Source organism: Lepus europaeus, chromosome 2 (assembly GCF_033115175.1).
Source record: "Lepus europaeus isolate LE1 chromosome 2, mLepTim1.pri, whole genome shotgun sequence".
Lineage (NCBI taxonomy): Eukaryota > Metazoa > Chordata > Mammalia > Lagomorpha > Leporidae > Lepus > Lepus europaeus.
In genome coordinates, this window is record NC_084828.1 from 30,879,618 (window position 1) to 30,905,626 (window position 26,009).

Consider the following 26,009-nt stretch of genomic DNA (forward strand, 5'->3'; position numbering starts at 1 on the left):
TATATGGTATTTTAAAAATAATCTTGTGTATGAAACAAATTTTGTAACAGAATTTTCCACTTGTGGTACCAGGTTGGTTATCAAAATGCTTTGGATTTGGGAGCATTTCAAATTTTAGATTTTTAAATTAGCATTGCTAAACTTGCAGCCTGTCCTTGGGTTGAGTTTGGTCTTCCCTTACTCAGAATTGTTTTTTGGGAGATTTAAGTAAATAGTGATCTGCAGTTCACCTCAGAATGGTCCTGCCTTTTCTGATACCTAATCCTTATTGTTCTAGTTTACCTTTAGAGATATTATTTTTGTAACTCTTTTTTTCTGGTAGCTGTAATGTCAGTTTGGGAAAGGCCAGCAAAAGACTAGCAAATGAACAGGAGATTCCAGGCATAATATCTGTGGTAAAATGAAACCTTTGCTTGTGCCAACTTGTACATGGAACAGACTTTAATTAATACAATTTTATGGAAATTGTCTTTTTAAAGAGACCACTGGGACATTTTCACAAAGTCTGTGTCTTTGTAAGTGTTCAAAGCAATCTCCAGGTCTCCAAATCTAAACTAGTAGGAAATCGGCTGTGAGATCTGTATGTTTCCCAAAGAAGGGCATATATTTCCAGTTACCTAAGTTGTGGTCATGGAAAATAAAGGACCAAAAGACAAACAAAACCTTCCCAGATGGACAATCCAGGAGCCATGGAGGATAACAGAAATGAACAGTTACCCCAGAAATCAAAATAGTGATGGCTGATGTCTAAACACCTTATACTTCTGCTCAGCAGAATTTGATAATTCTAATAAACCAATGACTTTTCTTCATTCTGATAAACCAAAGACTTTTCTTCATACAATATTCTTGACTTTTCTGAAAAAAAAAGATTTATTATTTTTGGATTTTCCCCCAATGTATGATTATTTGTGTATGTGGAATTGAGAAAGGGTCAGTAATCATTCACATTTATAGTGTAAGTTGAAAGATAACAAATTCAGGTGACTCAATGGAGAGAATATATGTCCTTTGAACTAGATGAAGTAACTCAAAAATACCTTGAATTATTTTTTACTCAAAAGAGTGCTTTGGATGTATTAAAAAAAATAAAATGGTTCATGGGTATATCAAAGATCAGACTATGAAACAATGACATTTGCTAACAATTATCCATTCTCTCACTGCACTGTTTTAATAACAGAATCCCCAAAGATTTAGTTGCATGCATGGCAGGTATAAGAAAACATGTAAATAAGAAACGGCCTCCTCATTTGAGTAGAAGTAGGGTATGCCAGTGTTGAGTAACTGACTCCTCCTACCTTGTGCTGCAGAGTGGATATAGTGGTGAGTTTGTCTGTTCTAAGAAGGGAAAGACAAAATGGAATGTTATAGTAGCAATATGCAATAAACTTGGAACCATGCATGATCACAAACAGCAAAGCTTGTCTATCCATCCCTTCCTCATCTCCTTCCATGCAGCCATGACGGTCTCATTTTGATTATCTTATAAAAGAGGGATACATTACACCTTTATCTTGCTTAATCTATCAATCCTTTAGTCTCTATTAAATCAATGAAACCTGAAACCTTACAGAATTATGTCTGTTTCAGAGGATAGAATCCACTTGGCATTTTGAGTCCAAACTGGCTTATTATACTGTGTGGATAGCTCACAAAAAACGTCTAGATTTACCCTTTAGGAGGTAAACTCCTAACTTCCTTTAGGAGGAAGAAATCTTAAAACCACAATTGAAATTGAATGATGGAAGAAATGACTGCCTCTTCTACAACATGCAGATGTCTGGCAAATTGGGAAGTATCAGTGTAGCAGCAAGCTCCAGAACCATAACCACACTAACATGATTTGTAGCCACTGAGAGTAGTAAACGGACAAGATAACAGGGCTATTACCAACAGGATGCTGCTTCTACTACTTCTGGATTTAGGAATGTGTCTCATTTGCTGGAGTGCACATATGTTTCTCAACAGGAATGAATCTATTGCTTGGGAACAGTGGAACCTGGAACTCATTCTCCTGAATTTTGAATATTGCACATTTCTCTTTTCCACTCATTTGCTCTGTGTTTCTCTTTGCTATAGACTGAATTTCCTCTCCCCAGTCCACCTCTAAGAGACTGAAACTTTTGACACCTCTTGAATTTTTTATGACCCAACCAAGGTCACAGAAAATTAGAGCCAGTTCTCAATCTCAATTTCCAAATGAAAAAGATTCTTAATTGGATATGATATCACCACTGATGTGGTGAATGTAGAAGAGCAGAAGAGTAGATCAGGAAACACCCATGGTTAAAAGGTGAATTGGTTGACACAGTAAAAATATAGATGTCAAACACTGTCCAATATAAATTACTGCAAACTGCAGACATGAAGCACGCTATGTCTTCAAATAGCGTGTCTGAGATTGTAAACCCCTTTTCTGAAAAAAATTTGGAGTTGCCTTGCTCTTTCTCTAGATAAATTAATCCAAGATCACCTTCTGACACTAAGTGGCCAAGACTTTTTCATGGTTTCCTAGTACTAAATAGCATAATCTAATGGGACTCAGAGAGAGCCATCAATAATATAAGGAATGTGACTGAAAAAACCAGAAAGAAAACCTAAAACTACCATTGTGAAACAGAAGTGTAAAAATTATGCAAGAAATAAAAAAGTGTCCAACATAATCATACATTAAAAAAGAAATGTTACCACAGTTACTATAGAAATAAAGAGAATCATCAGGAATTACTATAGCTATATTTCAACAAATTGGAAAGTCTAGGAGAAATGGATAGTTTCTGGACACATGCAATTTACCAAAATAAAGGTACATAGACATACAAAACCTAAGTAGCCAATAGCCAAGAAGGAGGCTGAATCAGTAATAAAGACCCTCCCAACATAGAAAACCTTAGGACAGGATGGATGGCTTCACTACTGAATTCTACCAAACTTTTAAAGAAGAACTAATTCCAATTCTTAAACTATTCAAAACAATTGAAAGTGAGGGAAGGCTTCCATAGCCTTGGCAGCTCATTTCAAGAGCCTCAGGTGATCACTGACATCATACATAAGTATTAATTGTTAAATTAACAACAGGAGTCACTGTGCACTTACTCCCCATGCAGGACTTCTATTCTTTATGAGTTTTACTATGAGAATTAACTGTAAATTCATGTTCTTGAACAGTTCTTTATATTTGTGTGTGTGCAAATTATTGAAATATTGGTCTTCTGAATGTAAGTTAGATATAAAATTGGGGCCGGTGTTGTGGCACAGCAGTTTAAAGCCCTGGCCTGAAGCACCAGCATCCCATATGGGAGCTGGTTCTAGTCCCGAATGCTCCTCTTCCAATTCAGCTCTCAGCTATGTCCTGGTAAAGCATTAGAAGATGGCCCAAATCCTTGGGCCCCTGCACTCAAGTGGGAAACCCAGAGGAAGCTCCTGGCTCCCAGCTTCGGATTGGCACAGCTCTGGACATTGCAGCCATCCTGGGAGTGAACCAGTGGATGGAAGACCTCTCTCTCTGTCTCTACCTCTCTCTGTAACTCTGTCTTTCAAATAAATAAAATAAATCTTTTTTTAAAAAAAGTAAGATAAAATTGACATACAAAAATCAATAGCCTTTGTATACACAGACAATGCCAGGAATGAGAAAGAACTTGTAAAATCAATCCCATTCACAATAGCTACAAAAATGTTAAGTATCTTGGAATAAATTCAACAAAATATTTAAAAAGAAATAAAAGAAGACACAAAAAAAGGAAAAAATCTTCCATGTTCAAGGATTGAAAGAATTAACATATTCAAAATGTCCATACTACCAAAAGCAATTTACAGATTCAATGCAATTCCAATGAAAAAACCAATGACATTCTCCTCAGATCTAGAAAAAATGCTGCTACAATTCATTGGAACAGAAGAGACCACAAACAGCTAAAGTAACCTTATACAACAAAAACAAAGCCGGGGCATCACAATACCAGATTTCAAGAAATATTACAGGGCAGTTATAACAAAATATCTATGTAAAGGTGAAGAAATAGACACATAGACCAATGGAACAAGATAGAATTCCTCAGAAATCAATCTACACATCTACAACCCACTTATCTTTGACAAAGAAACTAGAATCAATACCTGAAGAAAAGAGTGTCTTTTTAACAAATAGTGTTGGAAAAACTGATTCTCTACATGCAGAAGTATGAAACAAAACCCCTACCTTATACCTTATACAAAAGTCAAGTAAACTGTAACAAGGATCTAAATCTATGACTTGATATCATCAAAATACTAGAGAATATTGGGGAAACTGCAAGACAGTGGTATAGGCAAAGACTTCTTGTATAAGTCCCCAGAAACACAGACAATAAAAGAAAAAAATAGACATAAATGGATTACACCAAGCTAAGAAGCTTCTACAGTACAAATAAATGACTCAACAAAGTTATGGGGCTACTTACAGAATGGGAAAAAATATTTGCAGACTATACTCCTGATAAAGGATTAATATCTACTATATATATATATATATATATATATATATATATATATAGCTTAAGAAATTCAACAACAAACCAAAATAATCCAGTTAACAAATGGGCAAAGGACTTATACATTTTTTTTTGACAGGCAAAGTGGAAAATGAGAGAGAGAGACAGAGAGAAAGGTCTTCCTTTGCCATTGGTTCACCCTCCAATGGCCGCCGCGGCTGGCGCACTGCGGCCGGCGCACCACGCTGATCCGATGGCAGGAGTCAGGTGCCTATCCTGGTCTCCCATGGGGTGCAGGGCCCAAGCACTTGAGCCATCCTTCACTGCACTCCCTGGCCACAGCAGAGAGCTGGCCTGGAAGAGGGGCATCTGGGACAGAACTGGCACCCCGACCGGGACTAGAACCCGGTGTGCAGGCACCGCAAGGCGGAGCATTAGCCTAGTGAGCCGCGGCACCAGCCTTATACAGACATTTTTCAAAAGAGGAAATTCAAATGGCCAATGGACATGAAAAAAATGCTCAGGGTCACTAGCCATCAGCAAAATGCAAATCAAAACCACAGTAAGGTTTTGCCTCACTCCAATTAGAATGGCTCTCATACATAAACCAAAAAGCAATAAATGCTGGCAAGGATGTAGAAGAAATTTTTCCTAATTCATTGTTGGTGGAAATGCAAGCTAGTGTAGCCATTTTGGAAGACACTATGGAAATTCCTCAGAAAACTGAAAATAGATCTGATCATATGACCAGCCAACCCAGCCCAGGGAATTTACCCAAATGAAATGAAATCAGCATATGGAAGAGTTATCTGTACCCCTATGTTTATTGCAATTCAATTCACTATTGTATTTTTCTTTACTTGTTAACATTCTTATTCAGTGAAGTATTAAGCCTTTTTATTTGTAAAATAAATTTAAAATATATTATCTCAAAAACTAAAAAAAAGAAAGGCAGAAAAATGTGGAGTAGGAGGGTTGGAAAGAAGGGAATATCATGTTCTTAGACTCATTCCTACAAATCATATTGAATGTTACAATGTAATTAAATAAAAAGAGAAAAATAGACATATTAATCAAAATAGCCTGGTACTGGCACAAAAATAGACAGGAGGACCAATAGCATACTTGGAAACTCCAGAAATTAATCTACATATCTACAGCCAAATAATCTTTGACAGAATATCTAAAATCATGCCCAGGAGAAAGGATAATATTCTTAATAAATGGTTCTGGGAAAATTGGATCTCCACATGTAGAAGTCTAAAACAAGTTCCCTACCTTACCCCCAATATAAAAATGAACTCACAATGGATCAAGGATCGAAACCTAATATTTGAAATTGTCAAATTACTAGAGAAAAATATATGATAAATGTTGCGAGAGTAGAACAGTCAAAGACTTCTTGCATAAGTTCCCAGAAGCACAGGAAATAAAAGAAAAAAAATAAAAAATAAACACATGGATTACACACAGCTAAAAAGCTTCTGCAGTACAAAGAAAAGACTCAACAAAGTGAAGAAACTATTGACAAAATGGGAGAAAATATTTTCAGACTATACTCCTGATAAAGGATTAGTATCTACAATATATGAGCTCAAGAAACTCAACAACAATGAAATAAACAATCCAGTTAAGAAATGGGCAAAGGACATGCACAGGTGTTTTTCAAAGGATGAATTATACATAGTAACAGACATATGTAAAAATGCTCAGGATCATTAGCCATCAGGGAAATGGAAATAAAAACCACATTGGGCTGGCGCCGTGGCTCAACAGGCTAATCGGCCTTGCGGCACCGGCACACCGGGTTCTAGTCCCGGTTGGGGCGCCAGATTCTGTCCCGGTTGCCCCTCTTCCAGGCCAGCTCTCTGCTATGACCAGGGTGTGCAGTGGAGGGTGGCCCAGGTGCTGGGCCCTGCACCCCTTGGGAGACCAGGAGAAGCACCTGGCTTCTGCCTTCGGAACAGCGCGGTGCACCTGCCGCAGCGCGCCGGCCGCGGTGGCCATTGGAGGGTGAACCAACGGCAAAGGAAGACCTTTCTCTCTGTTTCTCTCTCTCTCACTGTCCACTCTGCCTGTCAAAAAAGTTTTTAAAAAATTTTAAAAAAACACATTGGGTTTGCCTCATGCCAATTAGAATAATTTCATCAAAAAATCAAATAACAATAAATGCTAGAAGGATATAGAGAGAAAAGATACTCTAATATACTGTTGGTGAGAATGTAAATTAGTACAACCATTATAGAAGACCATATGGAGAGTCCCAAAAAATCTTCAAATAGATCTAAAATATGACTCAGCCATCCCAAATATGGGAATTTATCCAAAGGAAATGTAACCAGCCTATGAAAGAGTTATCTGTAATCCCTAGTTTAAAGCAGCTCAATTCACAATAACTGAACTATGAACTCAACCCAGATGTCCAACAATTGATGACTGGATAAAGAAAATGTGGTATATGTATATACTACAAAATACTAATCAGCTATAAAAAAAATGAAATGCTGTCCTTTGCAACAAAATTGGTGCAACTGGAAAGCATTATGCTTAGTGAAATAAGCCAGACTCCAAAAGGCAAATATCCTATGATTTGTGGTACATAATATACAGAGTACCAAAAAATGGTAATAATTATGAGTGAAATATGCATCCTGAGATGTGATTTTTGTTTATAGTCATTGTCTATACTCCCATAGAATTATCTTCCTTCTTTCTTCACCTTTTGAATTCTTTATTTAGTGGAGGATTAAGCTTATGGCTAAAAAGTAATTTACATAATAAAGTATAATGGTATTTACTTAATAGAGTAAATTGAAATAAGTTTTTACAAAAATTTAAAAAGAAGGAGGAGGATAAAAAGTATAATGTGAATAAAATTATATATATAAAATACTTGGAATCTATTGTTTCTATAAATAAAGTACTCAATGAATTCATTTACACAGAGAATTTTTAAAAATAACTTTTTTAAGAATTTAAATTTTCATAAATATTTCTAATTTATGCATTGATGTTCAGTCAATTCATCACTGATAAATCATTGTAAGGACACATCATCCATGTCACAAGGTTAAGGGTTTAATAGTAAAATGCAAAGACTGGACCCTAAGAACTATCAATTTTTAAATGTGTTTTCCTTTCTATTTTTTCATTAATTATTTAAAAAAAAACACTGATGCAACTGATACCACCTTACTAATGAGAAGTGAGCCATAAAAAACACATTGGAAAAAATAACCCTACTGTTCTTTTAAATGATTTTAGGAAAGACAATAACTCCTGTGGATAATAAGGACAGCAAACTCTAGATGACATTAGGAAATCTATCTTCCCACCTGGTGTATGCTGCTATCTCTGAAGATTAGAATAATGCACTTCCATTTCCATTCAAAGTCTGGTCTAAAGCTAGGCTGCATGAGCAACAAATAGCTCATGTGTGATATCATTTGGTCTAAGTATTTGAGGCTAATATAAAGTATATCCAACATTGAAAGCTAAAAGGCTCAACAGCCAGCTCAAATATCCTGGAAAGGATGTTTATCTATGCAATCTCATACCAATTCCATAAACTACATGGCGTTGCAGCCTTCGTGATGAATCTTCTTTAACGCTGACTCCAGTATGTCAATTTAATGACTTCTACCTGTTTGGCTCAAATTTCCTCTACACCAGTTTTCCAAACATCCCCTATTAACATCTAAAGCTTTTAGCCAGTCAGTTACAACTTAATGGACACTAAAATGATGAGTCTTGTCTACTAAATGAAAATATATGTCTACTTAAAGCAAATAGTTCTGGACAAAAGGAAAGTAATGTGTACTTTAAACAAAGCACAACCTTTTTTAAAAGGTAGCTAGTTTCCCTATGTTATATATTAAAATGTGTTATATATGAAACTCAGTTGTTGAAATAACTACCATTATGGATTTCTAAGAAAAAGTATCCCAAGTGTGAATTAGTTGCAGTTAAGAAAAAATGATATATGTAAGTACAAATGGGAAATTATTTTTAGCTTTACTTTTCCTATATAAAATTACTTGCAAACTACTGAGGGAGAAAAATGTTTATAGCATACTCTTACAGATATTATTTACAGGTCCTATTTAAAATGTAATAATAAAATGAGAAAGGATCCTTTACATGTTAAAATTAACTGAAAATAAATCATTTAAAAATGTAATAGATGGGACTGGCACTGTGGTGGAATGGGTTAAAGCCACCACCTGCAGTGCCAACATCCCATATGGGCATCGTTGCAAGACCCAGCTGCCTCACTTCCAATCCAGCTCTCTGTTATGGCCTGGGAAAGCATAGGGAGATGGTCCAAGTCCTTGGGCACCTGCACCCACCTGGGAGACCTGGAGAAGCTCCTGACTCCTGGCTGTGGATCAGCACAGCTCTGGCCATTGTGGCTAGCTGGGGAGTGAATCAGCAGATGGAAGACCTCCCTCTCTTTCTCTCTCTCTCCCTTCACTCACTGTGTAACTCTGACTTTCAACTAATTAAATAAATCTTAAAAAAAAAAAAAACTGCAGTGGGGGGGCCGGCGTTGCATCTTCAATGCCTGAATCCATGTGGTTGATGGTTCGAGTTCCATCTGCTCCACTTCCCATCCACCTTCCTGCTGGTACCAACATCTGGGAAAGCAGCAGAGGATTGCCTAAGGGCATGGACTCCTGCATCTATGTGGGAGACCTAAAAGAAACTTCTGGCTCCTGGCTTCAGTCTGGCCCAGCACTAGGTAATGTGGCCATTTAGGAAGTGAACTGGCATTTGGAAGATCTTTCTCTTTGTCTCTCCTCTCTCTTTGAAACTCTAATTTTCAAAAAAAAATGACATAATAGTGTTTTAAGAATTTATTTATTTTATTTGAAAGGCAGAGTTACAGAGAAGCAGGGAGAGAGAGAGAGAGAGAGAGAGAGAGAGAGAGATCTTGCATCTGCTGGTTCACACACAAGATGGCTGCAACTGCTGGAGGTGAACAGATCTGAAGCCAGGAGCCAGGAGCTTCTTCCAGGACCCCCACATGGGTGGGACCTGGGCCATCTTCTACTGCTTTCCCAGGCCATAGAAGAGATCTGGATCAGAAGTGGAGCAGCTGGGACTTGCACCAGCACACATATGGGATGCCAGCACTGCAGGAAGTAGCTTTACCCACTATGCCACACTGCCAGCCCTGACATAAATCTTTTAAAAATGTATAGGAAGAAAAAAAAGTAACCAACAGGCTTGGGTTTGTAATACAAATTGCAAAGACATTGAATAATGTGCTCACTAAAATACTTTTTACAACATTAAGCAAATCAAAATTCAAAGGTCATAGCAAATATTCTTGATTCATAAAGATGTCAGAAATAGAAAATTTAATTTCATATTTTTCTTGAATCATTTCTATTTCATAATTTATCTAAATATTAGAGATTATAAATAATTGAGTGGTATTTTGGAAATAATTATTGATAAAGTTTGAGGATTGGTATGTATTCATTCCAAATATAATCCAAGAAATTATTTTATTCTGAAAAAAATTCTAGGCATTAGACATAAAGCAGGAGACAAATAGAATATATTTCCTAGTACTATGTAGTGTGGACAAATATACAATAAATATTCAAACACCCACAATACATATATTCTACATATATAGGCATGTGTGCAGAAAAGGTAAATATTTTTGTGACATTTTATTTTAGTCATGTATGTGTTTATTGTGTTCATATACCTAGAAAATGGATTTCTCTTGAAATCACAATATAAAACACAAAATTAAGATCTAATGAGTAAATGAATGTGGGTGGAGATAATTGAAAGAACATGATCATGAAGATTAGACATATTAAATATTTCAGGAAGCCACCAAATTTTTTGAGCAACAGGCAATGTTGTGATCAGATTTTTTTTCACTTCTAAAGCATCCTTTGGATGTTATGTGAAGAATGTACAATAGGGGAACGGAGGAGGAGCAGAGAAACCTGTGAGGAAATTCCAGTTAATCCTAGGAATGACAGAAATTGAAAAAACTGCAGATGGAGAGATGACGACAAATTCCAAATAAATTAGGAGATGGTGATGAAATAACTTCGTTAGAGACACACAAAAAGTTTATGTGCTTCACACACACACACACACACAGTGCTCTGAAAAATTCCACAGTAAAAGAGAGGAAAATGACAAATCTTGAGCATCACAAACTTTCCAAATTTGTTTGGGATGTATTATTACCAAAACCATCTATGTAAAGTTACAAGTTAATAAAAGAAAGAAGAATTCTACCAACTCTGTTGGAAACTATTTTAAATCACAATGGAAAACATCTATCTTCTCATTCTTTATAAAAACATAGTGGCAAATATATATAATATATATATATACATGTATATATATATATATATACACACATATATATTTTGCCAAAGTTCTCCCCACCACACACAAATCCACACTGAAAAATGTTCCTCTAAATAAGGTCAGAGGGAAACAACGGCAACACGAACAATCACTGCTATTTTCAGAGTTATCAATGTCTTCAGCAAAGACAATAACATCAAGATTCAGGAAAATGTTGGACAAAGTCTGAAACTTCTTTCTTTTGTTATCTTGGAAACAAACATCTAAGGAAAGGCAAGGACTCAGACCCTACTAACCAAAAGGAAGAGGAGCATTAGGGGGATTGATGTGTCCAAAAATGGGCCTGAAACAAATGAATTATTTCGCTCTGAGATGATCCATTGATTTCAGAATTTGAGATCTGAGGTATATTTGGAGAAATAATGAATATGCTGATCACTATAATAGTTCTATTGAAAAGCAATATGTGTTTAGAGAAAAAAAATTTCAATCATATATAATCAAACAACATGTGTCAGATGTTTTAACCAACAGGTTACTAAATTTATTTGTTCATGACTAATGAAAACAGAGACACTCTAGATTATTGATTCAGATTGTGCATTTTGGACATAAACTCTCGGGATTAATAATCTTATAAATTATGTATGTTTTGTGAACTAGGTTTCCTCATTTGTAAAATGGAGAAAAAAATGATTCTTACTTCACAATTCTTTGTTATATTTATATGAGCTAGGTACAGAGTAAACAATTAATAGTAATTAGCAGTAGTAGTATAGTTACTATTATTAAAATGAAGTAGGACATTCATCCATTCAACAAATATTTATCAAGAATCTGCTATTACAGAGAAAGCTAATGTGATGATTAATTTCATGGGACAATTCAACTAGGATAATGGATACCCAGAAACCTTATAGAATATTATTCCTGAGTGTGTCTGTGAGGATGTTTCTGGAAGAGGTGAGCATTTGAAACAATGGAGTGAGTAAAGAAGGCCCACCTTCAGCAATGTGGTTTATAATCAACCAGTGCTTTTAGGAACCAGACAGAACAGAAGAGCAGAGGGAAGGCTACTTCTAGCTCTGTACTCGAGCGAAAACATCCATCTTCACCAACAAGGCTCATCTGCAAGGTTCTCCAGGTTGTAGACACTAGCTCATGGACTTGTTGGCCAATGTGACCGTGAGAGTCTTCTTAATAAACTATCTATATATCCATCTATAGATCTACCTGATTTATCTATCTTACTGGTTCTTTTTTTTTTTTTTTGAAAACAATGACTAGTACCCAAAAAATTATTTCATATTTAAAACATTATAAAGCAGGTCTGATAAAAGAATAAGTAATGACAGTAACTTGAATTATTTTTAAAATAAAATGTGCTCCAGATCAAAACCATAATATCTGAGTGTGTGAGAAGTCTAAATTGATAGCTTCTGGGTCTTTCCCCAACATCCTAGCGATAATACAAGACGATATAAACATCTCAGTCCAGCGTGGGTGGTCCAGACGATAAGAAAGCCCATAATACTCAGAGTATAGCACTCCCTGCTACCAGAGTTCTTGACCTAGATCATCTGGAACAGGAGTTGTCACTTATTAACATTATCTAAGTTCAGCCTTGGAAGTCATTCAAGTCAGGCCTCTATGTTGTTAACCCCATACAGGGCCTCCCATCTCCGGATGCCCAATTCAAGCAGGTATATATTATTTCCTAATAACTAAAGCTTTCTCGAGTAGCCAGAGTCATCCATGTTCATCATCTCATCATGGCACTCTCAGTCTTTCAATCTGAAGATTTTCCTGCTCCCATTCTGTGGCAATGGAGCTTTCTCTCCATGAGTTAAGAAATTCAAAATCAAAATCTGTTTTTGATTTTCTCTTAGAAGCCTGCTAAGGTCAGGATATAGGTTGAGTGTCCCACAGGCTTCATGTGCTAAAATGTGATTCTTTTTTGTGGGGTATTAAAGCAATAGAAACTCCATCCAACCATGAGGCTCAGAGGTGGGGCCCTTGAGATATGATTAGGATTAGATGAAGTCATTAGGGTGGAGCTCCCATAATTGAATCCTGGTGGCTTCATAAGCAGGGGAGAAAGAACAGAAACACACACACACACACACACACACACCCTGCCTCTTCCCATGTGATACCCTGAGTCTCCTCAGGACTCTGCAGCAAGAAGGCCGTCATCATCTGAGGTCCCTAAACCTTGCACCTTCACAGCACTGAGCCAAAACAAATGTCTTTTCATTATAAAGCAGTCTGCCTCTGGTCCTCAGATTAATATGTGACCTATTCTGTCTACAGTTACTTTTTTTAATCCTCTGTGCTGGAACACGAAAATGATGCTAACTTCTCCCTGGAAATGACCTAAAATGAGTTGGAAAGGGGGAGAGGAGAAATATCATCTTTTCTCTTCTATAAAGATACCAGTATTAAGCATCAAAACAGAACTTAATTATTAGGTTGTTCTCTATAAAATTCTCTGCTAATGTCCTTGTCTATAATACAAAATAAGAAGAGGAAAACTTATAAAACAATTTTAGTGCTTTTGGAAACGCCACACCCATGTGTGAAATGAGACAGTTATAAGCATGAAGTATAAACTACTGTGTCCTATACAATTGAACAGAATTTGAGCATTAGGTAAAAACAAATTTTAAATATGTGGCCCTATAGTGTACAAAGTTCTTCTACAGGACTTCTATTTCTGATCGAGTTACTAAGAACTGTCTTTACCTTCCCAAATCAAACAGTTAGAAAATCAGATAAAATATATGATACAACAGTTTTCATAATTTGGACAACAGGAAATGCAGAAGGGAAGCATTTACGGGGAGGCTTAACATCACAATTTACTGTGTGCCGTTGGTTTCCAACCTACAGAGTAGAAAAGGCGAGTCTGGTAATCTGCCTGAATGGAGGAGTCAGAGATTGGTACTTGGAAAGCTAAAAAAGGATTAGAAATTGTATAAATAGAGAGACAGAGGGGAAAGCAGGAAAGGGAAGACGTGGAGATTCACATAGGGGAGCGCCTTGACTCTCCAGCTGAGGACTAAATGTACAGGCATGAGAGGAGACAGAGAGATCTACCAGAAAGCATTGTACCGAATACTTAGTAGGGCTCATAGAAGGCAGGGGATGAATTGCCATCCGACCAGCCAGAGTAAAAAGATATCATGTTACACACGGCATTGAGTACATTCCTTAGAAGATATCACTCTAGCATAGTAAATAGTATAGCTATCAGCTCAAGAGCAAAGTATCTAACGTGACTTAGATAGGTGCCTAGATAGGACCTAATTGATTCTAAGTACTTAACTCTATGCCAAAATAAAAATTTAGACTATTAACAAGATGATGACAAAACTGGCCACAAACAACATAAAACATACAATTTTTGGCATCTGCTACCAGACTGATTGTGCCCCCAAAATTCATCCATTGAAGACCTAACTCCCAATGAGGATATATTTGGAGAGAGAGTTTATGTAGATAACCAAGTTTAAATGAGATTATAAAGGTGGGGTCCTGATCAAATGGGTTAGTGTGCTCTGTAAGAGAGAGAAGATACAAGAGCACACTTTTCTTTGTCTGCAGAGAAAGAGAGAGAGAGAGCAAGAGCAAGAGAGAGAGAGAGAGAGAGAGCAAGAGAGAGAGAGAAAGAAAGGGAGAGAGAGAGAAAGACACATAGCATACCAAGGAATAATATTAAGAATTTCAGATTTCTCTTCAGTAATTACTTAAGCCTAACACACAGAAGACAAACCTTTGAAGTACTCACTAAGAAAAAGAAACTACCAACCACAATACTTTATCCAGTGAATGCATCTTGAGAACTGGGTTGAAATCAAGAGGTTTTATCAGTTGAACAGCCACAGAGTGAATTAATCACAAAGAGAATGATACAGTAAGAAATGGCAACAGATGGCCTTTAGGTTTAAAGAAAATAAAATATCTATATCTGAACAAAGGGATGAAAAGTACTGAAAATGGTAATCAGGTAGGTAAATGTAAATATTTTTGTCCATAAAATGTAGCACAATGCTCTAAAAACATACTGTATGTTTTTGGTATATGCCAAAATAAAATTTTAACCCAAATAGAACAAATGATAGGAAGCTTGGATAAGGATATATACCATTATAAGGTTCTTGCTAGGCCCATGAAATATAATAATTGAAAGCACATTGTTGTAAGATAATGATGTATATAATAAAATCTTACAACCTATAAAATACAGAGATATAATCAATAATGGAAATAAAATGAATTCTAAAGAATGACCCAACTAATCCAAAATAAGTAAAGAGTTAAAAAAGAAACAAATAATAGATGAAACAAGCAGAAAAATTGTATAATATAGATATAAACCAAACTCTATGGAAAAATCACAATAAATGTAAATTTTCTCAGTAACTTACTAATCAATAAAAAGATCAAAGATTGTCAGGTTGACTGAAAAGTAACATCCAACTATGATGTTGTCAACAAGAAACCTACTTGAAACATAAACACATAAAGGCCAAAAGCAAAATGATTAAACATAAATTCGTCAAGAGAACATTTTCTAAATAGAAATTAATGTGGCTATATTCATATGAGACTAATTAGAAGTTGTAACAAGGGATAAAGATGTAAGATAAAAGCCTCATGTCACAAGATGAACTAATTCTAGACATCTAATGTACATCATGGACACTGAACAATTTGTAAACTAATTTGATTGCAGTAATCACTACATAATAGATTCATAAATCAACTTGTGGATCATGATTATATTTTTATAAAATCTTTGTTTTTATGAATTGAATTTTTTAAAAGAATGACATATATAAAAATAAAGGGATCAATATATCAACATACTTTAAAAATTGAAATACAGTTATATTGTATGAGTGAATGATATTTCACTAAACAAACCTATACTCTTGCAGCCAACACAAGGAATTCTTTTTTTTTTTTTTTTGACAGGCAGAGTGGACAGTGAGAGAGAGAGACAGAGAGAGAAAGGTCTTCCTTTTGCCGTTGGTTCACCCTCCAATGGCCGCCGCGGTAGCGCGCTGCGGCCGGCGCACCGCGCTGATCCGATGGCAGGAGCCAGGTGTTTATCCTGGTCTCCCATGGGGTGCAGGGCCCAAGCACTTGGGCCATCCTCCACTGCACTCCCTGGCCACAGCAGAGAGCTGGCCTGGAAGAGGGGCAACCGGGACAGGATCGGTGCCCCGACCGGGACTAGAACCCGGTGTGCCGGCGCCGCTAGGCGGAGGATTAGCCTATTGAGCCGCGGCGCCGGCCAAAATCTTTATGTTCTTGTCCACTGACAGAAGAGCATAAGAATTCCTTGTGCCGGCGCCGCGGCTCAATAGGCTAATCCTCCGCCTAGCGGCGCCGGCACACCGGGTTCTAGTCCCGGTCGGGGCACCGATCCTGTCCCGGTTGCCCCTCTTCCAGGCCAGCTCTCTGCTGTGGCCAGGGCCAGGGAGTGCAGTGGAGGATGGCCCAAGTGCTTGGGCCCTGCACCCCATGGGAGACCAGGATAAACACCTGGCTCCTGCCATCGGGTCAGCGCGGTGCGCCGGCCGCAGTGCGCTACCGCGGCGGCCATTGGAGGGTGAACCAACGGCAAAGGAAGACCTTTCTCTCTGTCTCTCTCTCACTGTCCACTCTGCCTGTTAAAAATAAAAAAAAATAAAAATAAAAAAAAATTTAAAAAAAAAAAGAACATAAAGATTGTTTTTAGGCAGTTACAAATAATGCCCCATGAGTCAGCTTTCACTATGTAAACAAAAGACTCCAATATTTCATGTCTTCAAAGAACAACCTCTTCTTTTTGAAGCTTAAATTTGATGAGAAACTGGATGTATAGGCACAGCTGAAATGGTGAGGGCCTCCCTCCACGTGGTCTCTCATCCTCCAGTGAGCTACCTGGGTTCCTATAGCATATGCAACTATCATTAAGAACAATGGTGTATGTAGATATATATTTAGTGACATGGATGGTTCTTCTTGATGTGCTGTTAAATGGGGGAAAAAAAAGACAGTATACAGAATATGATCTCATTTTAAATTAAAAAAAAAAAACTAATGTGCTATACACTGTTATTTAATGCTATAACTAGTACTCCAACAGTATTTTTTTCACTTTGTGTTGCTATATGGGGGCAAACTGTTGAAATCTTTACTTAATATATACTAAACTGATCTTCTTTATATAAAGAGAATTGAAAATGAATCTTGATGTGAAGGGAAGGGGAGAGGGAGCGGGAGAGGGGAGGGTTGCGGGTGGGAGGGAAGTTATGGGAGGGGGGAAGCCACTGTAATCCATAAGCTGTACATTGGAAATTTATATTCATTAAATAAAAGTTTAATAAATGAAAAAAACTAAAAAAAAAGAAATACAGTTATATTAATTTTATAGCTTTAACCTATGAAGACAAACAGATAAAAATGAAAGGAGAAATAAGAACATACAAAACTATCATTGGAGATATGAACACATTTCTTCAGTAACTGATAGAAAATGTAGGCACCAGAGCAGGAAGAATACAGAATCTGAATGACAAATCAACTGTCTCAATATATCTCAGAACATTGAAATCATACAAGAGTCTCTTACTATAATAGAATTGATTTTGAAGTCAATAATACTTAGAAAATCCTCAAATGAGTAAATTATGTAACATATCTATAAATAAACCAAGAGTAAAAGTAGAAGAAATTAGATAACAATTGAGATGAATGAAAACAACATGTATAAAAATGTATGTGACACAGCCATAGCATGTCACATGCTTAAAAGAATATACATGGCAGCACTAAGAAAGATCTAAGAAAAAAATTCTAGGCTTCCACTATAAAAAACAAAAGTATGGCAGTGTTTTGGTGTAGCAGGTTAAGCCACTGCTTGAGTCACCACCAGCCCATATCAAAACAGATCAGTCTTGACTGCTCAGCTTCTCATCCAGCTCCCTGCTAATGTGCCTGGGAAAGCAATGGTTAGTGGTTCAAGTCATTGGACTCCTGCCATCCATAATGGAGACCTGGATGGAATTTCTGGCTCCTGGCTTCAGCTTGGCCCAACCATGTCTGTTGCAGCCACTAGGGGAGTGAACCAGTGGATGAAAGATCTCTCTCTCTCTCCCTTCCTCCCTTCCTCCTTCTATCCCTGTGTATGGCTCCCTCTCTGTAAATAAATATCTTAAAAATTAAAAAATAGAAAAATAAATCAAACCAAAAGTAATACAAAGAAAAATGTTAATGATAGTAATAAAGAAAAAAATTTAAATCGAGTTTAAAAATGAAGAAACAAACAAACAAAAAAAAACACCAATGAAATAAGAACTTGGTTCTTTGAATAGAACATTAACTAGACTAATCAGGAAACAAGAAAAATACACTTAAAAACCCTCTAATAATAATAATAATAATAATAATAATAAAAGAGAAGACAAATACAGGTCCTATGGACATTAAAATGATGTTAGGAGAATATGTTGAACAAACTGTTGGCTAATTGACACCTTGGATGAAATTGGCTAATTCCATGAGAAATATAAACTCTGAAGCTTCCTCAAAAGGACTAGAAAACTGGATGGCCTTATGACTGTTGAAGAAATTAAAGTCAATGTTAGATACTTTGGACAAAAAAAGAAAATTGCTTCATTTATGTCTAAATAGACATGTACATTGAAATGTACATAGAAATCCAAAGGAATCCACCAAAAGTATTCCTGGAACTAAGTGAGTTCAATAAAACCATAGGGTCTAATACAAAATTAGTTATGTTTCTATATGCTAGCAAAGAACAATTAAATACTGAAATTAAAAGGCTTCTATAATAGCATGAACAAATAGAAATATTGTATTTACTAAAATGTTTGTAAGTCTTGAATTATAAAATCTTCTAAATATTGCTGGGTGTAATTCATAGACAGCCTAAAAATGGAGAGTGATACTATGTTCATGAGTAAGAAGATGCATCTCTGAAAACATTTTAGCTTTTTCTATTTATTTCTATGTATTTATGAAATTTCAATGAACAGTTCTTTAGCAATTTATGCACAGACACTAATAAGTTGATTTTTAAATTAAATGGCAGAGTAAAGAACCTGCAATAGTTCTAATTTTTAAAAAAATTACTTTAATAAATTGATACTGTTTAATTTTAACTCACTAAAAAGGTGGAATTTTCAAAACACTCTACTGTTAATAAACAGTTGACACACAGGTTAATGTAATAGAACAGGGATTCTATTGACCAGTTGATTACAGATATGATCAACTGATTTTTTAAAAAAAAGATTCTTAATTTATTCAACAGGAGAAAATAATAATTTCATCAAATGGCTTTGTAACAAATTGATATTTATGCAAAAAGAAATAAAGAACCTTGACCCTGAATCCACATGATATGCAAAAATTAACTTAAAAAGATTCATGGAACTAAACAGCTAAAAGGATACAATATGTATGAGAAAATATAAGAAAAGATCTTGGTGTTATTGGCTTAGGCATAGAATTTTTACACATGATATTCTTTAGGAAAGTAAAATTAAAGCCACAATGAGATACTACTACACACACTCAGTGAAGGCTACATTTTATTTGTGTGTGTGTGTGTGTGTGTTTGACAGGCAGAGTTAGAGAGAGAGAGAGAGAGAGACAGAGGGAAAGGTCTTCCTTCTGTTGGTTCACTCCCTAAATGGCCACAACCGATGGAGCTGCGCCGATCCGAAGCCAGGAGCCAGGTGCTTTCTCCTGGTCTCCCATGTGGGTGCAGGGCCCAAGGACTTGGGCCATCCTCCACTGCCTTCCTGGGCCACAGCAGAGAGCTGGACTGGAAGAGGAGCAACCGGGACTAGAACCCGGGGTGCCGGCGCTGCAGGCAGAGGATTACCGAAGTGAGCTGCGGCGCCGGCCTGAAGTCTGCATTTTAAAAAATGAGTGACAATACCAAGTGTTGGTGAGTTTGTGGAGCAACTGGTACATTGTTGGGAGGATTGCAAATGATATTGGCACTTTAAAAGAAAAATGCCACTTATTTTAAAAGTTAAACATGAATTTATCATGCAACCTAGTAATCTCATTTCTATGCATTTGCCTACGGGAAATAAAATCTATGCTCACACATAGACTTGTATTTGAATGTTCACAGAAGCTGTATTCATAACAATCCCAAATTAAAAACAACTTATATATTATATATTTTATACTCACACAATACAGAATATAACTTAGTCCTGATTCCCTCAATGATATAGATGAACCTTATAAGCATATGCTGAACAAAAACAGACAAAAAAGACTACATACTATATGCTTCCTTTATATGAAACTGCATAAAGTGCAGAACTGTAATGAGGAAGTGCAGATCAATAGTGTCAGAAGCTGAGGGAGGGCAGAAGGGATATACTACAAAGGGACTTGTGAGAACTTTTGAAGGTAACACATCCATTGTGGATCAACATTGTCAAGGAAACAAATTATGATCCTAAAATGTGATTGTTTCATGGCACACACATTGGTGATATCATTAAATCTTAGAATCCCTTCATAGATGTTAAGTTATTATCATTATATAAGGTAGAGAACCAAAATTTGACCATGACTAGATGGCTACTAATGGTAGAAATAAGGTTAATCCACTGCTGCTACTCCTAAATTGTAATATAAAGCAAATGTCTAAATTAATGTCACCTATATCCACTGACGTGAGGAACCATACTACTGATAAACTCTATCTCCAATGTGCACCTTTCCAATAACCCACATTAGTTCTATCTGCTTAATCATATATATCATTTACATACAAGCAAAAAGATACACACTGTTTGCATATAGACAATGAGTTCAAGAAAAAATATAATACATAAATATGTTTCAATTTTCCATGTTTCTAATTTTCTAGTACTAGAATCTGTGCTAAGATTTTTTTTCTTTTCATTCCATATTTAACAAATAAAAATTCAGGTTGGTTTTCTCTTTAAAAAAACAAACAGCAATTTGATTTAATTATATTTTGAAGTTTGAACTGGAGAGAGAATAAGTTTCTTTCCTATAGAAATATTTTAGCACAAAGGTAATATAATTTTTATAATATGCTGCTCCCCCTTCATTTGAATAAACAGACCCAAATAAGGCATTTTTTTAGTTGTAACAAATGTCCATAAATTCCATTTTATTAGGATTACCTTTCTTGAAGTTAACCTGTCAACTGCGGTATTCACCTTTTCTTTGAAGAGCAGGCTGCTCAGTTCCCAGGAAATCTGAGTTAAATTCTTGTTATCTGAAGTGTCAGAGCGACAAACTTCAAAGAGAAGCAGCTGCAGAACACGCTTCCAGCTCCTTGATCTCTGGATTGGAGTGTGCACATATATTTTTAAATTGTCCAAAGGGAAATTTAGAGTTTACTTTGGGAATATTTAAAGGTAATTTGTTCTGATGAAGGTGATATGGGGAGACTGTTAGTCTAAGGGGTAATGTCAGTTTCATGTGGCTAAATACTGACATGTTCAACTTCAATCCAAACCTGTTTTGACAAATATTTGTTTAACATATATTGTATATGGAAACTACATAAAGCTACATTTATCAGCAAGCACTCGTTTTGTAGATAAGTGAGAGAGCATGTAAGAGTAAAATGATACAATGTTTGGGTTTACTTCAAAATTATAAGAGGATAAAATAAGAGGAGAGATTAGATGGAAGTATGGGTTGGTTGATGTTTGTTTGGATTGAGTTGACAGCTACATGATGGTTGATATTTTATTACCTACTTTTGGTATGTTTAAAATTATCCATAATAAAAAGAAAAATACTAATGCTACTAATAAAGTGACTGTTTTTACTCTCTGCTCTAGCTTCTCCCCTCTCTCACTCCTCTCTCTCCTCTTCTCTCTCCTCTTTCTCTCTTATTCTTCTTTTCCCTCTTTGCCCCTTCCCTCCAGTCTGCTGGGTTTTCTCCAATAAACTCTTTGTCTTAAAAAAAAAAAAACTACTGTTTATGCCTGAATGACCAAAAAATATATCTTCTAAAGCTCTTTGGTAGTTAGTGGAAAATCAGTTTTTCATTTGATGTAATGTTTTGTATACATAATGACTAGGTTCCTGAACCAACTCACAAAAATCTATAAATATTTGTTTTACATTTGTTAATCACTGTGCTTTAGCTTAGTTATAGATTTCAAAAGCTTTTGTGTGTTGGCCTGGGTACTTAACATCCCCATATGATGCAGGCTGGATGCAGTCATCTGTTCCCCACAGCTGAGAAGGAAGGAAATTTAGTGGCACCAAATACTTGTTTTTCCAAACTATCATTAATAAGCCTAGTCCCATAGACAGATGATGCAACATGTCCTTTTCAGTATAAACTTGGAATGGAAGGTGATACAATTAAGAATTGCAATGAGAAAACAGGCATGAACTGACTGCCCCAAGCACACTAAGACGAGTGGTCAGCATATCTATAAAGTGAATACATTTATGTGCATTTCGTGATGACAGGGAAATGCTCCAAGAAATGTGTCAGGAGGATTTATCTTTGTGTGATTATCATAGAGTGTATACACACAAATCAAGATGTTATTGTCTACTATTTTTAGGCAATAATATGCAACCTATCACCCCGGCTCCAAACTTACACATATGTCACTGTGCTGAATATTATATGCAATTGTAACACAGTAGTAAGCATTTGTGTATCTGAACATTTGTGTGTCTAAACAAAAAGAAGGTACAATAAAACAATGGTATAGAAGGCATAAGTGATATATCCATGTAGAGCTCCATCTATGAATAGAATAAATAGAACTCTAAAGTGGGTCTGGGTAAGTCAGCAAATGCATGGTGAGCAAATGTAAAGACCTAGGACTTACTACATACTACTGTACACAATTAATAATACGTTTAAAAATTTATTCATTGATAAACTAACATTATCTTATAACTGTTTTGGTTTTTGAACTTCAATTTTTTTACTCTTTTTCCTCTGTATACTAACACCTGATTAAAACATGAATGGCATAGTTGTCTGAAAATATTCTTTCTTTATACCCTTATTGTATACTCTTTTTCTATTTTTAAAATTTTTATCACTTTTTTTACATTTCAAACATTGCTGTAAAAAATACAAATACAGATTAGCCAAATCCTACAGGGTCCAGATGATCAATGTCAGTGTCTTCTAACTCTATGTCTTGACCCTTTGGAAAGTCAACTGGGGACAATAACATGCATAGAGCTGCCATCTCCCCTGCAAATAACACCTTTTGCTGGTATAGATCCTGAAGATCCTGAAGGACCTTCCTTAGGCTATAGTAGAAGGAATAGACTCCAAAATTTTCATTAAAAAGCGTAGTGTTATAAAGATAAGAAACATAGCAATTCATTATTTTATCAACTAGGATGTACTGTGCATAATTAAATGTGCTATACAAAAGTATAGCACAAAAGTATATGACTGCGTCACAGTAAGTTTGTATCAGCATCACTACAAACACGTGGATAAAGTGCTGCTCTAGGACATTATGATGCTACGATATCACCTGGCAATAGGAATGTTTCAGATCTATTATAATCTTATGCATCCATTATCATAATGTAGTCCATAGTTGATCATTAGCCAGGGCATTACTGCACTTACATGCTCTTCCACTTAAACAGCTTATGTGCCACAGAAAATTATTGTTCTAGTTCCACTACACTATTACTGTGCAAATAAAAACTGAGGACTCTAAAATATACCAAATTGATCCTTTAAACTATACACTATAAAATTTCACATTTTCCCTTCTCGAAAGATTCATTAAATACATTTTGCATCTAAAATAATCCTCCATATTTCTGAAAGATTCCCCATATTTCAGTTAAATTAACAAGTTTTGTAAAATAGTCCAATTTCATATCTTTTGAAAGAATCATAGTGATGGCAAGGACTAAGCTAAGTCAGAAAAATAAAATTAAAGTATAAAACAACTTCCTACATTGCTTTCATTAGTCAAGAAAATGAGGTTACAGAATGGTAACAAATGAATCCTGAAATTTCAATGAGTTAATGGTCTAAAGGTATTTCTTCTTCACTAGGTACTCAGTGTATTTCACTTCAAAAGTCACCACTTTGGTATATCTCCCTTCCAAGCAAAATCTCAGGAATCCAGGCTCTTTCCACCTTGAGATTCTGTCATCTTGACTCATAGCTCCATTTTCTACCACTGTGGCAGGACGAGCAAGGAGAGTTGGCACACTGTCTCCTCAGCATCTAGGATGTGACTGATGACTTCTGATCATATTTCATTGGCTAGAGCTAGTCATATGACGAAAACTATTCAGGGCCCAAGACATCCACTCTTTCTTTGAACAATGAAGAGAAAATGAAATGTGATTTAGCAGTCAGAAATGAATCTTTTGAAAGACCTAAGAGGTTTTCACCCAAACAAGTTATAATTTCTAGGCTTTGTACTGAAATCGTTGTGGTGACATTTATGAGATGTCCACCACCCTCCAACTCAGCATGATGATATCCCAACACCACAAATGACATAATTGCTCAGCACATCTGCCTTGAGGAATCCATTCTGATAGACGCATTCATGAAATCGCTCTAAACAAAGTATCTCAGAGTGGTCATTTGACTTCGTGTTCAAGAAGCTGACTAAGATGTTCAAATCCCCTCTCGGAGTGCTTGAGTTTGTGTCCCAGCTTGGCTCCTGACTCTAGCTTCCTGCTAATGTGCACCCTGGGAGGCAATCGGTGATGGCTAAGGTGCTAGGGTCCCTAATCCCTAGAAGATCCAGATTAGGTTCTCAACTCCTGGATTTAGCCTAGCATAGCCCTGGGCATGTGAGTAGTAAACCAGTGCAGGGGGAGTTTTGCCTGTTTGTTCCTCTGCCAAGTAAATAAATAAATAGTACTGGGGGGAATATCTTAAATTATACGCTCTGCTGTTCTACACGGAGGTAGGTGAAAAGTTCCTCATAGCCTCTCTGTACAGCAAAACTACATTTTGGAGCCCTATGCCATTCAGTGTCTTCTTCCTTGGGTTACATATTTCACACAGTCACTGAATTTTTATTCATTATAAATCTGTTATGAGGGTAAAAAAGACTTTGCAATCTATGATTCCCTATATTAAATGTATTCAATTAAAATTATAGAGGACTAATGTGGAGCAAAATATACTTAAAGATTTAAAGATATGATTATTTAAAACATTTTGGGTAATGATTTAGATGGACAGATAACTATTTCCCATATATTTAGTGAGAATGTCAATTACTATAAAGAGTGATAATTAGAAGACGCAATCTACCATTTTTGAATAACAGATTGGGAACTATTCATCTTTGGACTTCTACTTTTAGAATTTTCTCTGCTATTTTAATGTTATATAGGCAGGACATTTAAACTCCTTTCTAGCCCTACACTGTCTTTAATAAGGAAAGTCATATATATTCTCCTTTCCACAATGCATTAGAGAAAGATTGTATCGAGTAGATAAAATTTAACTAATGATGTAGAAACTGGAACTAAAGTTAGCTTTCTTTTTAAAGTTTCTTTTAAAACGTTATGTAATTGACAGTCCATTCAACTCCACGTGCTATGCCCCGTAGCTTCTTAAGACAGTAGCTTCAGGCAGTCCTTTTTACATTAACAGAGATTTGTACCATGTGACCTTGGCTTAAACAGCAAGAATTAGTTCTCAAGGCAAAGATGTCTATACATGTGTTCATTTAATCATGCAATTTATCGTCTAAGTTGGAGCAATTTTGAGAATAAACTGGGAAGCTATTATTAATTTCATCTGGAAAACAGGCATAAATTTTGAGTTTTTACATTGACTACTCAGTGTATAAACTGTCCTTAATAGGATCCAGCAAGTATTGAGATTTGAACATAAGGTAGGAGCTTTGTAAGATGATTACAAGTGACCACAACCAGTTCTTTTTTGGGGAGTACAAGTGGTACCCAAAAAGAGGAGTAGGGGCTTTCTGGGGGTGGGGACAGCTCACTATTGGTATGATTTCATCAGAGCTGTTAGTTCTAGGATCATCTGTTAAATCCCAAAGGAAAGTGCTATATCCCTACATCAAGCTTCTGTATGTTCAACCTTGGGAGCATGGAGCCTCTTTCTGTATTTCCTCACTTCCCTTAACTCCTATCACCGTATAACTTAAAAGCATA